At 49.3% G+C, this 18,371-nt stretch overlaps 1 pseudogene across 1 annotated transcript; it reads right to left on the reverse strand.

The window, feature by feature from the left end:
- Positions 17,296 to 18,029, reverse strand: LOC108638223 (annotated as a pseudogene). Its single transcript, XR_001919652.1, has one exon. The product of XR_001919652.1 is annotated as a single-stranded DNA-binding protein, mitochondrial pseudogene (transcript).

The following is an 18,371-nucleotide window of genomic DNA, read 5'->3' on the forward strand; positions in this document are numbered from 1 at the left end:
GGAAAAGAACCTGAAGTCGAACATCCGAAACTAACATAATATTGTAAATCAACTATAGTTAAATTAAAAAATTATCTGCTTACGATGCAGGAAACTTGGCTTCGATTCCTGGGTCTGGAAGATCTGCTGGAGAAGAGAATGGCGACCTACTCCAGTATTCTTGCCTGGAGAATCTCATGGAGAGAGGAGCCTGGTGGGCTGCAGTCCATGGAGTCATGCAGAGTGGACACAACTGAGCAACTAACACGTCCTCTCATTGAAATGACCCTATTATCGTTATGAAATGGCCCTCTTAATCCTTTGTGATGATCTTTGTTCTGAAACTTATTTTATCAGACGTTAATATAGCCCTTTTGATTAGTGTTAGCATGACATATCCTATATTAATATAGCCATTTCAGCATTCTTTTGATTAGTGTTAGCATGGTATATCTTCTTACTTTTTATCTGCTTGTGTCTTAAGTGGGCTTCCTATAGACAGCATATAGTTGAGTCTTTCCTTTTATCTGCTGTTGTTTAGTCACTAAGTTGTGTCCTACTCTTTTGCAACTCCATGGGCCTTAACCAGCCAAGCTCCTCTGTCCCTGGGATTTCCCAGGCGAGAATACTGTCATGGGTTGCCGTTTCCTTCTCCAGGGGATCTTCCCAACCCAGGGATAGAACCATGTCTCCGGTATTGGCAGGCAGATTCTTGACCACGGAGCCGCCAGGGAAGCCCTGGACCATGTATGCTGGTTGCAATTATTGAAATGGTTGAGTTTAAACCTGCCATCTCAGGTACACAACTGTATAAATTTACTAAAATTTAACTCTACTTGAGTTACCCTTCCCTATCCTGCGGCCTGGAAACTCACTCCAGGCAGTAGGCGGGGACGACTGCAGAGCTTATAGCTTCCTCTTCTCTCAGGGATCATTGCCCTGTGCTGCCTGATTTCTAACATCTGAACTTTACTGTCTCACATGTTTTGTCTGGCTTTTCAGGTGTTACAGACGGGACAGTAAACCTATTCCCTGTTGCTCCATCTTGGGCCAACGCAGAAGTTCAGATCATTTATTTCAGACATTCATGTCCCTCAAGTCTGTGAAATTTTCTTGTATTAACTTTTTGTCTATTTCCTTCCCTCTTCATTTCGGCCTTCTTTTTCTGAAACCCCTATCAGTCGAACATTGAACCTACTGGACTGGTCCACCCAAGTATTCTGTACCTTCTTCCTCACCTGTTTCTCTTCTTGGGAGTCTCTCAAGTGCAAGCCCTTTGGATTCTGTCTGCTGTTTATCATCAGAGACTAGAACATAGCAGCGCTCAATGAATCTCATCTCTGTCTTTTTGTTCTGCTACTTTCCAAGTGATTTTTGTTTATTTTACTTCTCCAACCATTCTCTCTCTCTCTCTCCCTCGTTCTTTATAGCTCTTTTTCACTGCATTTTATTCTTTTTAGAATAATTATTCAGTTCAGTTCAGTTCAGTCGCTCAGTTGTGTCCGACTCTTTGTGACCCCATGAATCGCAGCACTCCAGGCCTCCCTGTCCATCACCATCTCCCGGAGTTCACTCAGACTCACATCCATCGAGTCCGTGATGCCATCCAGCCATCTCATCCTAGGTCGTCCCCTACTCCTCCTGCCCCCAATCCCTCCCAGCATCAGAGTCTTTTCCAATGAGTCAATTCTTTGCATGAGGCGGTCAAAGTACTGGAGTTTCAGCTTTAGCATCATTCCCTCCAAAGAAATCCCAGGTTTGATCTCCTTCAGAATGGACTGGTTGGATCTCCTTGCAGTCCAAGGGACTCTCAAGAGTCTTCTCCAACACCACAGTTCAAAAGCATCAATTTTTCGGCACTCAGCTTTCTTCACCATCCAACTCTCACATCCATACATGACCACTGGAAAAACCATAGCCTTGACTAGACGGACCTTTGTTGGCAAAGTAATGTCTCTGCTTTTGAATATGCTATCTAGGTTGGTCATAACTTTTCTTCCAAGGAGTAAGCGTCTTTTAATTTCATGGCTGCAGTCACCATCTGCAGTGATTTTGGAGCCCAAAAAAATAAAGTCTGACACTGTTTCCACTGTTTCTCCATCTAGCCATGAAGAGGATACTAATTATCGGGAGGGGTGTGTTTAAGTTGGCTTGGTTTTTTTTCCCTATTTCCTCAGCTTTTCCTTTTTTGTCTTTCTCTTTCATGCTGGGATTGTAGCAGCCATGGAAATGTACCACTCAGATCTCACTTCAAGAAAGCCATCCTTGACAAAGGCTGTCAGCTGACAAACGTCAGCTTCCATGATTTCTGAATCAACTGTAGTGTTTGAACTGAGGACATACTCTCCTCAGGCAACTCCAGCCAATTACCCAGCACAGTGGGGTTTTACCACCTGGACATTTCAGCCCAGCAGGGTCTCCCCTAGTGGGCCCAGCAGGGTCTCCCCTAGTGGGCAATTGTCACTCTGAAGCTCTGGCTGAGACTCTGCTTCCCACCACAGACTGAAACACACCCTCCCCAGTCCTCTCTCCTTCCTCCACTTCTTTCTCACATGTCGGTCCTGCATCACACTCTGAAGATTTTCCACCAGCATTACCCACAATAAATTTCGTGCACTTCTAACTCCACTTGATGTATTTCCTAGGACACAAGCGTTTTCTTTATTCGTCAGGTGATCTTTGCTCAACCATTTCTATTTAATGAAAAGCTTTAAAAAGCAGACTGGAAGTTCCACAGGCAGGGGTAAGGGTTTTTTTTTTTACCGGTGGATTTTGGTTTTTAGTGATTGGGCAAAGAGCCAACTGTTTCACTGGAAACCCTCCAAATATTCCTCTATGGAATTTTTCTTCAGAGCCTTTCAGTTTCTCCAGGTGAGAAAATTCTAATCTTCTGCCTTTCTGTGCAGAGCAGTTGTGTAGAAGGTCAACCTCGTCCACCCCATGACTCACCTCTGCACCTCTGCCTACACTGATACTTCTGAGTCCCCTTACCCCTTATTATCATCTGTCTTCCTCTGTCCTCATCACTAAATCTATGACTATTCCTCAATCCACTTCTAATCTTCCAAAACCTTGCTAAAATCCTTTATCTGCTGAGATACCGTTTTCTCTGTCCTTATGGATTTATACCTTTCTTTCTTTGCTACCATCTTCGTGGGATCTGAAAGGGAAAGGAGACGCAGTTCATCATCGTTAACTAGAGCCCCCACATGGGAGTGCCACTGCCGCACAGTCATCCTGCTGCTTTGTGGAGAACGGATTGTAGAGGGGCATGAGTAGTAGCAAGAAAGTCAATCAGCATATCCACACTGCTATATTTAAAATGGATAGCCAACAAGGACTTACTGTCTATCACTAGGAACTCTGCTCAATGTTATGTGGCAGCATGAGTGAGAGGGGAGTTTGAGGGAGAATGGATACGTGTATATGTGTGGCTGAGTTGCTCTGCTGTGCCTTAAAACTATCACGACATTGTTCATCGGCTACACTCCAATATAAAATTAAAAGTTTTTAAATCTTTTTCAAAAAAAGTCAGTGTGGAGGCCACTGCCATAGCAGAGGTGAGTGATGAGGGTGATTAAGACTGGAATGGTGGCGGCAGAGTAGACAATTCAGGATACACTTCAGTTCAGTTCAGGTCAGTTCAGTCGCTCAGTCGTGTCCGACTCTTTGCGACCCCATGAATCGCAGTACGCCAGGCCTCCCTGTCCATCACCATCTCCCAGAGTTCACTCAGACTCATGTCCATCGAGTCTGTGATGCCACCCAGCCATCCCATCCTCGGTCGTCCCCTTCTCCTCCTGCCCCCAATCCTTCCCAGCATCAGAGTCTTTTCCAATGAGTCAACTCTTCCCATGAGGTGGTCAAAGTACTGGAGTTTCAGCTTTAGCATCATTCCTTCCAAAGAAATCCCAGGGTTGATCTCCTTCAGAATGGACTGGTTGGATCTCCTTGCAGTCCAAGGGACTCTCAAGAGTCTTCTCCAATACCACAGTTCAAAAGCATCAATTCTTCAGTGCTCAGCTTTCTTCACAGTCCAACTCTCACATCCATACATGACCACTGGAAAAACCATAGCCTTGACTAGACGGAACTTCGTCGGCAAAGTAATGTCCCTGCTTTTGAATATGCTATCTAGGTTGGTCATAACTTTTCTTCCAAGGAGTAAGCGTCTTTTAATTTCATGGCTGCAGTCACCATCTGCAATGATTCTGGAGCCCCCCAAAACAAAGTCTGACACTGTTTCCACTGTTTCCCCATCTATTTCCCATGAAGTGATGGGACCAGATGCCATGATCTTGGTTTTCTGAATGTTGAGCTTTAAGCCAACTTTTCGCTCTCCTCTTTCACTTTCATCAAGAGGCTTTTGAGCTCCTCTTCACTTTCTGCCATAAGGGTGGTGTCATCTGCATATCTGAGGTGATTGATATTTCTCCCAGCAATCTTGATTCCAGCTTGTGTTTCTTCCAGTCCAGCATTTCTCATGATGTACTCTGCATAGAATTTAAATAAGCAGGGTGACAATATACAGCCTTGATGTACTCCTTTTCCTATTTGGAACCAGTCTGTTGTTCCTTGTCCAGTTCTAACTGTTGCTTCCTGACCTGCATACAGATTTCTCAAGAGGCAGGTTAGGTGGTCTGGTATTCCCATCTCTTGAAGAATTTTCCACAGTTTATTTTGATCCACACAGTCAAAGGCTTTGGCATAGTCAATAAAACAGAAATAGATGTTTTTCTGGAACTCTCTTGCTTTTTCCATGATCCAGCAGATGTTGGCAATTTGATCTCTGGTTTCTCTGCCTTTTCCAAAACCAGCTTGAACGTCAGGGAGTTCACGGTTCACGTATTGCTGAAGCCTGGCTTGGAGAATTTAGAGCATTACTTTACTAGCATGTGAGATGAGTGCAATTGTGCAGTAGTTTGAACATTCTTTGGCATTGCCTTTCTTTGGGATTGGAATGAAAACTGACCTTTTCCAGTCCTGTGGCCACTGCTGAGTTTTCCAAATTTGTTGGCATACTGAGTGCAGCACTTTCACAGCATCATCTTTCAGGATTTGAAACAGCTCAATTGGAATTCCATCACCTCCACTAGCTTTGTTCGTAGTGAGGCTTTCTAAGGCCCACTTGACTTCGCATTCCAAGATGTCTGGTTCTAGATTAGTGATCACATCATCATGACTATCTGGGTCATGAAGATCTTTTTTGTACAGTTCTTCCGTGTATTCTTGCCACCTCTTCTTAATATCTTCTGTTTCTATTAGGTCCATACCATTTCTGTCCTTTATCGAGCCCATCTTTGCATGAAATGTTCCCTTGGTATCTTTAATTTTCTTGAAGAGATCTCTAGTCTTTCCCAATCTGTTGTTTTCCTCTATTTCTTTGCATTGATCGCTGAAGAAGGCTTTCTTATCTCTTCTTGCTATTCTTTGGAACTCTGCATTTAGATGCCTATATCTTTCCAGGATACACTTAGGTAGAGTTTTAAAATATGCCCATGAATTCTTTGACATGCCTTCCTTCAAGAAACAGAACTTAATTCTCCTCCACTTGAATGCGAGCTGGACTTAGTGACTCATATCTAGTGAATAGAACATGACAGAAGTTAACAGTGTGAGACTTTCAAGACAAGATCAGAGAAGGGACTGCATCTTGCTCTCTGCTCCCTCTTAGATCACTTGTTCTGAGAAAGTCAGCCACTATGGTATGAGGACACTCAAGCACCTCTGTGATGTCTGCATGGCAAGGAATGTAAGCTTCCTGCCAACAATCAGCATCAACTTAACAGGCATGTGAGTGAGTCCCTTTGGAAGCAGATCCTCCAGCCCAGGCAAGCCTTTTAATGACTGCATCCTGAACGACATCTTTTTAAATTTTATTTATTATTGATTTGCTTTTCTTTGCATCAGTCTCTGTTGCCGTGTGAGGGCTTTCTCTAGTTGCCGCGTGCCGATTTCTCACTGTGGTGGCTTCTCTTATTGCAGAGCATGGACTCCAGAGCACACAGGCTTCAGTAGTTGCGGTGCACAGGCTTAGCTGCTCCACGGCATGTGAAATCTTCTCGGAAGTGAAGGGAAGGGAAAGTTGCTCAGCTGTGTCCAGCTTTTTGCAACCCCATGGACTGTACAGTCCATGGAATTCTCCAGGCCTGAATACTGTAGTGGGTAGCCATTCCCTACTCCAGGGGATCTTCCCAACCCAGGGATTGAGCCCAGGTCTTCCGAATTGCAGGCAGATTCTTTGCCAGCTGAGTCACAAGGGAAGCCCAAGAATACTGAAGTGGGTAGCCTATCCCTTCTCCAGCAGATCTTCCCAACCCAAGAATCGAACTGGGGTCTCCTCTATTGCAGGTGGATTCTTTACCAACTGAGCTAAATCCATGTCCCTTGCATTGGCAGGCAGACTCTCAACCTCTGGACCACCAGGGAAGTCCTCTTCACTAACACCTTGAGTGCAACATCATGAGAGACCCTGAACACAGCTAAGTTATTTCTGGATTCCTGACTCACAGAAGCATGTATTATTTGAGATAGCAAATGCTTATTACTTTAAGCCACTAAATTTGGGAATAATGTGTTCCATAGCAAGAGATAACTAAAACAGGGGATGAGGGAGAAAGAAATCAAAGACTTATTCTGGGCTTCTGGGCTTGAGCAACTGGGGAGATGACAGTATCATTTTCCTAAGTAGGGATGCCTGAGAAAGGAAAAGGATTAGAAATCACAATGTTGATTTTAAGATGCCTTTCAGACATCAAGTGGAGATGCCATGTAGGTGTGGATTATAAGTCTCCAGGTTGGAAAAATAATTGAGAGTTCCTGTCATGGAGTCAGTGCTTGAAGCCAGGGACACCCAGGGAGAAAAGGTGAGGGCTCTAGGACCCCCCAAACCTTAGAGGTAGACAGGGAAGAAGGACTCAGAATAAGAAAGAGTGGCCAGCAAGGTGGGAGGAAATCCAGAATACAAAGCCAAGAGCAAGGAGAGTTTCAAAAAGGAAAAAGAGATCAGCTAAGGGACCAGCAGCAGAGCAAGAAGTTCAGAAAAGCAACTTCTCCTGGTGACAGCTGCTTCAAAGCACCCAGGTTTAATAGCAAGGACAACAGTCACAATTTCTTGTGTGCCTACCAGATGCTTGGCACTTTAATAATAGATTCTCTCATTGAATCATCCCATTAACTCCATCATTATTCCCATTTCACAGATGAGGGAATTGAGGGGCCGAGATTAAATAATTTGCTCAAAATCATGCAGTTTGTGGAGCAGCAGAGGCTGAGTTGAAACTCAAACATGTGGGACACCAAACGCCAGAATCTGGACCACAAGAAATGGGCAAAATGCAAAGGGTCTGCTGGTTTTCTTCCTTTTTTTTTTGCACCTCACCATGAATGGTTTCCTAAGATTTTTGTGCCAGGCCCTGGGGAATCTAAGCAAATATGGACCCAACAGGTGAATGTTTCCCCAGAGAGTGAGCAAAAAAGAGTGGAGGGACAGAGGTGGAAAAGGCAGTCCCAGGCCAAATCTGTGCCTTTTGACTTTAAAGGAGCAGCATGTAAATTATATTCAAAGAAATATGCAGATGATATGTAAATTGCATTACGAATGAGCATCTGCTCTTTTTGAGTCAACAGCTCAGGCACTTTTGGGTGAGCCCTTCCCAGCTTTCTCCCAGGGTTGCCCAGGGTCAAGATCCTTTGCAAGATCTATTAACTAAAGTGAAGAAGTAGCATATGCCTTTTCCAAGGCAAACTGGGCTCTGGATTGGAAGAAGAGGACTGCTCACCATGTCCAGGAAGGTCATTTATTCACACATTCACCTAATAAATACTTGTAAAGCACCTACTATGCCTGGGGCTTCCCGGTAGCTCAGCTGGTAAAGAATCCGCGTGCAGTACATGAGACCCCAGTTCAATTCCTGGGTCAGGAAGATTCCCTTGAGGAAAGGATAGGCTACCCACTCCAGTATTCTTGGGCTTCCCTGGTGGCTCAGATGGTAAAGAATCCACCTGCAGTGCGGGAGACCTGGGTTCAATCCCTGAGTTGGGAAGATCCCCTAGAGGAGGGCATGGCAACCCACTCTAGTATTCTTGCCTGGAGAATCCCCATGGACAGAGGAGCCTGGTGGGCTACAGTCCATAGGGTCGCAAAGAGTCAGACACAACTGAGCAACTAAGCACAGCACAACACACCTTCTCTGCATAAAGTCCAGAGGCAGATGCTCTCGACAAATAGAAGGCATTATTTCCAGCTTCTGGGAACATAGTCTGGTGGGGGGATAAATAGATACAGTAAAGACTCTGGTATCATCTTGAGTCTAGACCAAGGTTTCTATGTGCTGGGCAATTCTTTACTGAGGGGGACTGTCCTATGCATCATAGGATGTTTAGCAGCATCCCTGGTTTCTTTCTATCCCTTAGATGCCAGTAGCACCCTCTTTCCAGTTGTGAAAACCAAAGCTGTCCCCAGACAGTGTCAAATTTCTCCTGGGTTGGGGGTGGGGGACCCAAATTACCCCAGCTGAGAACCACTGTCATGAGCTCTTTGAATGAGTTAACATACTCACTGAGCTCAGGACTCACCTTCAAGGATCCACATTGTTCCATATTTTTGTATTTTAACCATAATGGAGAGCAATTTCTCAAATTTCTCATCTAATTCCTTTCCACCAAACGTGCAGGCTCCCAGATGTACCAGGCCCCTACTCTGAGCATAAGTCCAGGCCCCAGAGATTCTTGAGGAGCAATCAAGATCGCCCCAAAACTAAATGGCCCCAGCCTTGAGCCCTTCAGGCTTTGCATGTCTGCTTTTTAGCATTATTCTGCCTCGTTTTCCTTTGTCATCAAGTTGTCACCTGTGGGACTGTCACACACACTCCTATCTCTGCCGGCCCCCATTCCCTTTGATTGGCAGCTTCCAAGAGTTAAGAAACTAGATTTGCAGATCAGTGTTTTTCTAACTGTGCTCTGCCAAGTGCTGGGAGTCCTGCAGGGCCTCTCAGGAGCCCCTAGGGGATGGTGGGAGCGGTTGGAAAGGTTTCCAAGGAGCAGAGCAGGCAGGTCTCCCTGGCCCTCCACCCTTGACTTCTGCCACAGCAGCTGTACTTTTCTCGGTTTAGTTTCTCTCTGCTTTTATGCGATATCCTTTGGACCAAAAATCCAAGGTAAAAGGCGTTTGCAAACTGGTGATGGAGATAGGGAACATTGCAGAAGTGGAGGGCTCCCTAACATGTACGATGTCTGTGCTCTGGTGTGCAGCTCGGTGCTGTCCTTCATGGGTGTCTGAGCTCCTTATTAGTGAATGGATGCTGGAGATGCTCACTGGAGGCTATCACTTTACACAGAGGCCAAGCCCTCTAGGTATGCAGGTATGGACCGGAGAAGCAGACCAGGCCTTCAGGCTTCCCTGTAAAATCATGATGCCTCTTCCTGGGTAGAGGAGGCAGAATAAACCTCAGGAAATGAGGGCTATAATCCCCCCAGAGAGCAAAATAGAGAGTAATTGCTCTGAAGTGGCAGCGCAAAGAACTGAGGCAAGACACCAGGAAGAACTTTCCCATGTAGCCCCTGGGGGTGGAACAGCCAGCTCTGGGGCAGAGGGGTGTCCCAGCTGCAGGCTGAGGGATAATCACACACACCCTCTCACACACACTGAGCCCTGCCCCCAACCAGGGCTGAGTCCGGCACAGACAAACCTCAAGGCCCGGAAACTTGGCAAGGGGTCGGGGAGCAGGGCCTGGGACCACGCCCCATCCTCCTTCTCTGAGAAGCCCTGTCTTGCCAGACTGTAGCAGAAAGTGTGGGGATCTTGTTCCCCAGAGGCTTAGGGGATGGAGCAGGCTCTCCTTTCCCTGCCCCCCGCGCCTCCCGACCTCCAGGCCTCCCTGAACCCTCAGGACACAGGCACAATCAGGCATTTCATGCCTGTAAGGGTCAGAATGAAAGCCCTGTGTCTGTCTGCTCTCCCCTCCCCCTCTTCCATCTTCAGATTTTTCCATCTGCCCTAGGGCCAGAGCCTCATCTTTCTCCCTCCTCTCCCCCTCCTGCCAGCTAAATTCTTCACAAATATCTGGGAACAGAAGGGATCGCTGTCAATATTCTGCACTGCTTGCTACTAACTCAGATCTCCAACATGCCAGGGAGGGAAGATGCTGATGATTGGTCCCTGTCACTCACAGAAACCAGCTAGCTCAATGACACCTCAAGGTCACACAGCACCAGCCAGACCTGCCATTCTCCTGCCGACTCCTCCCTCCCACTCTGTCGTCCTCTGTCCTCCATGGTTTACCCTGGGTCTGGGGGAAGCCAGATAAGAGGATGAGTTTTTTGCAGCTTCCCCATGGAGTAAGGGCTTCTCTCCCCTGGAAAATCCCCAGACACTGAAATTGACCAAGACCTGGAGGAGTCACTGAACCTAAACAGCAAGCTCACATCAGAGGTCGATGGCTCTGCCCCAGGAAGGGGGCTCTCTGTGCAGGCTGGAGCTGCAGATCTCTGATGTGTTCTCCCCACCCCCACCTTAATACTGACGTCTAGACCGGCAGCCAAGAACTGGCGTCACCATTCTCCTGTCCCCCAGACGCTCGTCCCACCGCCACCACCCGTGAGCAACCATTCCGGGGCCTGACATTCTGTCGGCTTCACACCAGCTCCCAGGGCCCCAGCCAGGAGCGCTTCCTGGATAAAATATTAAAGATGCAAATCTGAGACAGTGCCTTAACGAGCGACAGACTGCACGACCACAGCCTGGCAAAGGAGACGCACGCCGTCCGGGGGTGGGGGGGTGAGAAGTATATATAGATATAGACTTTGGATCTATCCGTGCAACGTGTGTATAAGGCAGAGAACAGCAGGGATGGAAAACTACAGCAGCAGCCTCCAGCTCGGGTGGCCTGAGGTCGGCAGGAGGCTGGTGGGGAGGGAGGGTCAGGAGTATCCCCAAAGCCCAGCTCAGAGAAGGATGACAAAAGCCCTCTGTGCTTGGGTTCTGTGCGGAGGAGGCCAGAGACTCAGGACAGAGGAAAGAGCATTTGGTTTTGAAGAAGGATGTTGGTTAGAGATGTGGTCTCAAGGAGGAAGTAAAGAAAGGTGAGAGATGGAGGAAACAGAGGCCTGGGGGACCACAGGGAGAACACCTTAACTCCCATGTGGCACGGGGGCTCTTTAATACGGCACCTACATTGGCCCAGGGGGTCATGGAGCTCACATAGCGTGGGGTCAGTGTGCTTCCACTTTGATCCGGATTGACACGAACTTGACGACGGTGCTGCTCAAACTTTAATGTGCATATGTATCAAAGGTCTTGTTAACAGTGCAGGTTCTGATTCAGATGGTCTGCGTGGGGCCTGAGATTCTGCATTTTCAGCAAGTCTTAGGTGATGCCAGTGCTAATGGTCAAACTACACAACCATGATCTGCAAGGAAGGACACGGAGCTCACTTTGGCTCAATGGACAAAGAACCCACAGTAGTCCTGAGAGGCCTAGGGTGCTGATAAAGATGGTGCATATCCATGGTGTCCAGTGGATCAAGGAATTAGAATAATATGGCACCTGCCTGGGCCCAAGCTAACATTGAACTCCTAGTCCAGAACGTCAAGGAGCCCACAGCAGTCCACACTAAGGCACCCATGGAACCTGGAGTGACATGGAGCTTGTGGCGGGGGGGGCTGGGCAGTGAGCATTGATGGGGGGTGGTCTTGAACTAACTAATACAGGGCCTATGTTTTTTCAGAATATCATGAAGCCCACAAGGAAGTAGATCCAAGTGGAGCCTGCTTTGGCCCAGAGTGAGATGGAGCCCACAGTAGTCACAGGGGTCTGCACTGACTTGGAACCATAAAGGACGAAGGTGATGCCACACTGGCGCCCAAGTTGACACGGAGCTCACAAGGGTTGGCATGGCCTCGGAAACAAAGCCCCAGCTCTAAAGAGACCTGAAGTGGAGCCCTGACAGAGCAGGGGGCTCTTCACAGCCCCTCCAAGATGCAGAAGGGAGGAGGGAGGGGCTGGAGGAGCCTGCAGAGGGGAGGGGCAGGAGCCAAGGAACGTGCCAGCTCTGGGGCTGCTGTGTGCCTGCTTGCCGTGGGCTGGGTGGTACTTGGCTGGGCCCCGGGTTGGAAGGTGTTGAGAGAGAAGTTGCTGCTGCTGCTGCAACAGCTCAGATGGAGGAGGAAGTGGGAAGCTGGAGGCAGGGCAGGCACGGGGCCCTGACACGGGTGAGCACATCCTCCTAGAAACACTTGGCATTTAAAGGGCCCACTGACCTCTCCAGGGCGTATTCACACTCCCTGATCCCATTATACACAAGGATGTGAGGAGTCATGGGCTTAGGGATCCCAGATCAAGGGGTGTCTAGCACTATGGGAGCCAACAAAAGAGCATCTCCCTTGGTTGGGGCGGGGGACTCAGGTCCCAGAAGAGTAAAGATTCTCCCTCCCTGGGGTAAGAGACCTTTCCCATGCAACCAGGCCCCGGGCAGGGCGCCCTACACTACCGTGCCCTTCCCCAGGGGAAAAAATGGAACTTCTACTTCCCCAGGTCCCCAAAGACCCCCCAACAATATCTGGAGGCAGATGCTGACCATCTTTTTCTTAACCAAATCTAACCCTCACTCTCCCACTGATCAGATGACCCTCAGCCCCCTTCTCCAGCCAGGTGAGGGGCTACTCCGGGTCCACCTGCAGCTTCTCTTTATGCCCAGGAAGAGGCAGAGGAGGAAGGGATGGAGGGAGGTGTGTTGCTATGGGTTCTTGCTACAGCAGACCTGGTGGTGTCAGGCAGGAGGAACACCAGAGAAAAAGACATTTTTCTTAACCGAAGCCCCAGACAGCTGGCTATTCCATGCAACATCTGCACCCTCCCCTGAATCCCACCAGCCCCAGGCCAAGAGACGCTCAACATCTCTGCCTCTGGGCCTGCCTCCCAACCCCGAGTTCTGGTCCCTGGGTGGTTAGGTTCTCCAAGGCTTACACTCCCTTCTTTGGTGCCCTCCCCCAAGGGCAGGTGTTCCAAAGAGGCTAGGAGGCTCCCAGGTTCCAAGGGTACCTTTCTCTGCCCTCTCCCCTTCCTCCACCCCGCCCTCTTTCCCCACTCAGCCTGTTACTACTGGAGAATCGATTCCTAGTTCCACTTCGCCGCACACTGACCTAGTTTCTGCCTCAGTGCAGAAGGGACACGTCCTTACACGTAGAGCCGTGCTTGGCCGAGAAATGCATGCTCCATGCGTTCAGGATAGCCTAACGCAGGGACTTACGTTGTTCCTTGAAACACGCCGAGATTCAATGCGTACCCGTGCGCACCTCCAGAGACACCTCCGCAACTCAGGAACTTGTAAGGGACCCGCTCACAGACACACACAGGACCAACAGACCTGCGGACAGGCATACAGGTCCCCATAAGCCATAGGTAATTCCCCACGGGGGCACCAAGGGGCCTCCCCGCAGCCCCTACTGTCTCCAGTCCAGAGCCTGCTTCTGAGTCCCCATCCTCTTAGCCAAAATAACACCAAAGGAGGCTCAGGGCTTCTCGGGCCATGAGATCCAATCACTCCCAACCTGGGAATGTATCCTCCTCTCTCCAGTCTCCCCTCTTCTCTCCAGGGTGCCCACCTTTTAGAACTGTAGGCAGTAATACCTTATTTTCCTACAACAAGACCCTGTACCTTCATGGGAAGAACCAAAGGTGGCGGACACTTCCCATCTGTTTTCATAGCAATGGACAAGGTCCTGTGACCTGGGTCTGTGGTGATCACAGGAAGCGGGGTGAGGCAGCTGCACTGCGGGGCCTTTAGAATCTTAATCCCTCTCAGCTTTCCTCTGTTAAATGCCAAATTGCACAGGTAGGAAAATGAAAGCCTCTGTAAATGGTTAGGCTCCATGACACAAATGCGAGAAGTCACTGTTTATTCTGCCTGCTGATGTGATGTCTGTGTGGTGGGCCAAGGGAAGGCTCAGGCCATCAGCCACCTTGCCCATATCCCTCAAATTTCAAAGATTCTGGCTCTTAATTCCCAGAATGCCTCTCCAATTCAAGTCCTGCTGTCATCCTGGGCAGCCGTGGGGTTCCTGCAGAACCCCAAAAGTAGGCAGCCTCCTCTGGCCACCCTCCCCTCCTTCCGGCCCTCAGCCTCCCTGCTTCCTCTGTAGCTGCCCTGTGCCCTCTGGGCACCCTCACCCTCTCACACTGCTCCATTTCCTACTGAGATCTTGCCCCTACTTGGCCTTCAACCTTGTCCCGTCCGTCCCCTGAAGGCATTGCTTCTGGTCCTGCACTTCCTCTGCGCTGGGTCCACCGCCTGCCGGCTGCAATCCTGGACCCCAGCCCCAGAGCCCAAGCTCAGCTGGAGAAAAAGCACCCTCATCTGGGAAGTTCGGTGTCTCCACCAATTCCCAGTTTCCAACTGTCTCTGCGTTGTAAGCAGATCCCTTCTCTCAACTTTACTTCTTCTGATCCCTTCAATCCTCCACCCAGCCCTTCCCCGCTCCACACTGTACTCCTTAACTTAGTCCTGCTTCTCAGAGAAAATGGAAGCTCTCCAGAAAGTACTCCCTCCCTCTCCCACAGCTGCCAACATGCCTTGAATGTACACGTGTATGTGCATGTACACACACACACACACATGCACGTGTTTGAGAACCCACATTTCCTGCCCTGTCACCAAGTTCTGGGTCCCAGCTCCTCCCCGTCAGCAGAGGCCCCACTCCCTCACTCATCGTTTTTCCAGCATCTTTAACCCTACCCTCTCCCCCAGCTCCACTGTAATCTTGCTTGATCCTGAGTCCCCTTTTAGATCCTTCCCCATCTCTTTCCTTCACATCCAGCTTCCTCCAAAGAGATGGCTAAACTTGGTGAATCTACTTCTTTACTGCCTATTTCATCCATCCATCCATCCCCCAGCCCACCCCCCAGGGCTGCACTGGAAGGGGCCACTAGAGTCATCAGTCACTTCCTGGTTGCCAAAGCTGGCGGATGTTCTTCATCCATTATTTTAGCTGATCCTGGTGAGGCTTCCCCTGTGGCTCAGCAGTGAAGAATCTGCCTGCAATGCAGGAGCCACAGGAGGTGCAAGCTCACTCCCGGAGGAGGACATGGCAACCCACTCCATTATTCTTTTCTGGAGAACCCCATGGACAGAGGAACTTAGCAGGCTAGTCACCAAGTGGTGAACGCAGAGCTGGACATGACTGAAGCAACGGAGGGCACACACACAGGCAGCACTCAGCACGGTTTCCCACTTTCTCGTTCTCGATGCGCTTTCTGCTTGGTTCTCTTGTTAGATAGGATAAGTTATACTGTATTCGCTAGGCTTTCTATTTTTTCTGTTGTACTAGTCAGGTTGAAAAGTGAGAAAAGAAAAAGTGAAAACATTAGTCGCTCAGTGGTGTCTGGCTTTGCAACTCCATGGACTGTAGCCCATCAGGCTCCTCTGTCCATGGAAGTCTCCAGACAAGAATACTGGCGTGGGTAGCCATTCCCTTCTCCAGGGGACATTCCTGAGCTAGGGATCGAACTGGGGTCTCCTGCGTTGGCAGGCGGATTCTTTACTGGTTGAGCCACCAGAGAAAGAAAGAAACCGTACATTCTTTGAGCTGCTGTCTAATTTGGGTCTCTCTGTTATAGGAGTTTAGCCTAACTAATACAACTTAAATAGGCTAATACAATTTAGCCTAACTCAGCTACTGTAACTGGTTAGCCTAATAGAAATTGTCAGGCTCGCTCATATTCTGAGTGACTATTCCCTGTCAGTGAGGAGCTCCCCTCACATAGTCATTTGGAGACCCAGGTTCTTCCTGTGGTGTTGCTGCACTGCCCCCTAGGGCTTACCAGTGACTCAAGACCAAAGCTGGGTGACTGCCCTGTGGGGCTCCAGCCTCAGGAAGAAGAAAGCGAATGTAGGGAGGATATACCTAGAGTCTTACAGCCCAGGCAGAGAAGGGCTCACGCTGCCTCCCTTGGCCTCCCACTGGTCGGGTGAAATCACACAGCCAGGCTTGGCAGGGGGGAACTGGGAAGCAAGTCCACCTGGGCAGCCTCCGGGCGCAGACTTCGGTGGATGACCAGCAGGGGTCGCCAAAGCTTCCGTGGCGCCCCTCCCCATCCTTTCTGTCATCTTAGTTAACGCCCCTCAGGGTTCTATTCTTGGATCTTTCCACTGGACACACATTTCCTGATCATTCCTGTTCAGTCATACACTGATGACTCCAAACACTTGTATCCCCAGCCCAAACCTCTCTCTTGAACCGCAGACCCACCTGGGCACCAGGGCCAAAAGTTGAGATTCAAGCTAGACTCCTCCCGCCTTCACCCCACACTTCACCCATCACCAAGGCCTACAGTTCTGCTTTATAAAGGCCTCTCCTCTCCTTCTCCCCGCAAACTCCCTCGTTTTCTCTCACAGGCTCCAAACTCATCTCCCTGCCTCTGCCCACTTCACAGCACTCTCCAGTGCCACGTGAGGCTCCCAGTCCTGAGCCCTCTTCTCTCCCACTTATTAGTCTTTCTCGGAGCCCCCATCCAGCCTCCCAGCCTCCATTCCCAAGGACACCCAAGTGACTCACATGAGTGCATCTCTGGCCCTGCCCCCTTCTCTGACCGCAGACCCACCTAGCCACTTGTATGGCTCAAAGGCACCTTGGACTCTACATGCCCAAACCTGAGCTCAAGTGGTTTCCCTCCACTCTCACCCAGCACAGCGTTTCCTGTCTCACTGTCAACCCAGCATCTAAAGCCACAGTCCCAGGATTTGCTCTTGTCACCTCCCTCTCCCTCATCCCCCGGGTCTAACCCTCACTACATCCAGTCAGTTGTACCACATCTACATCCCCCCACATCCGTCCTCCCAAGGCTGGCCACCATTATCTCTTGTCTGGACTCTGACAGTGGCCTCCTCACCAGCCTTCCTACACCTGCCTTTGTCCCCCTTTGTCCCCACCAACGCCACAGTGATCCTCTCCAAACACCATAAATCTGATTGTCACAGCCCTACTTAAAACCCATCTCTATCTTCCTGGTGTTGGCGGAACAGGCCAGGATCCTCACCTTGGCCTCCAAGACCATACCCGCCTCTGCCCAGCCTCTCCCATGACTCGGCCCTGGCTATACCTGACTCTTTGATGACCCTTGCTCCCCGCTCCAGCCCCAGGACAATTATCCATTCTGTTCCCTCTGCCTGGAACACTCTTCCTTCCTTCTCCTTGTTGTTAACCTCTAGCCATCATTCCAACCTCATCTCAAGCTTCATTTCCCCCAGAGAAGCCTCTTCTGCCTCCCTGACCAGGGCAAGCTCTCCTGACACGGCCTCTTTTTTTTTTTTTTTTTTTTTTTATAATGAACAGGATTTTAATTCTTGTCCTTAGAAACTATAAACACTAGCATGATTTGGAAATGAGACTGTACCAAACACCGGCCAGAGAAGGATCGTCCAGTCTACGGCTTCTCTTTCATCTGGTCACTCAGAAATATAATATTATCAGCTATAATTGTTGTTGCTTGTCGTCTCACATTGTTTTTATCCGTATATTCACCATAGTCTACTTTCCCTTCCACATAAATTCGAGACCCCTTCTTCACGTACTGATACGCCACATCTCTGAGGCCTGGTAGGAACACTGAGATTCTATGCCATGTTGTCTTCTGACTGACATCACCCATTTGGTAGGTTTCGTTTTCCCCTGATCGCCACATCTCGTTTGTTGCTAGGGAAAATATCGTGACTGGGTTTTTTCTTCTACCTGTCTCATGACAGGGTCCTGACCTACTCGACCAAGCAACTGCACGCGATTCAGAGATCTTTCGAGAACCAAACTGCTAGCTACTTCAGACTCATGTCTTACAAACTGACGAAGTACCTGTACTACAGGTCTTCGAAACATAGCTTCTACTCTCTCTTCTTCCAATCTAGTCTTTAGTCTTTTCCGCTGAAATGTGCGGGCGCACTTGCTCAAAGCTGACGCTCCCAATCAACAACGTATAGGGTCTGGGAGATGAGACGAAACCACAGACTCCTCCGCGCGGGAAGAGGAGATCTACACGCCGACAAAGCAACTCCTCCCGACCCACGCACAGCCGTACGCACACCTAACGCAACACTCTGGCCTTCCACCCTCTGACACGGCCTCTTATACTAATCTCCTTCACACTTGTCTCAGCAGCATGATTATTCATGATTGGTCTCTTTCACACACACACACACACACACACACACACACACACACACAACACACAACACACACACGAACAAGGAGGTCAGGATCCTACCATTCTGCTCACCACTGCCCTCATTGCTTGTCACATGAGCCCTGTGTTCCAGGCAATATGATCTGTTCAAGAGGCCCACTCACTCAAGCCACGAGTTCCTCCTACCCTTCCTGCCTCCACTCACACTCCACTCACATAACCT

The sequence above is a fragment of the Capra hircus genome, chromosome 19 (genome assembly GCF_001704415.2).
Source record: "Capra hircus breed San Clemente chromosome 19, ASM170441v1, whole genome shotgun sequence".
Lineage (NCBI taxonomy): Eukaryota > Metazoa > Chordata > Mammalia > Artiodactyla > Bovidae > Capra > Capra hircus.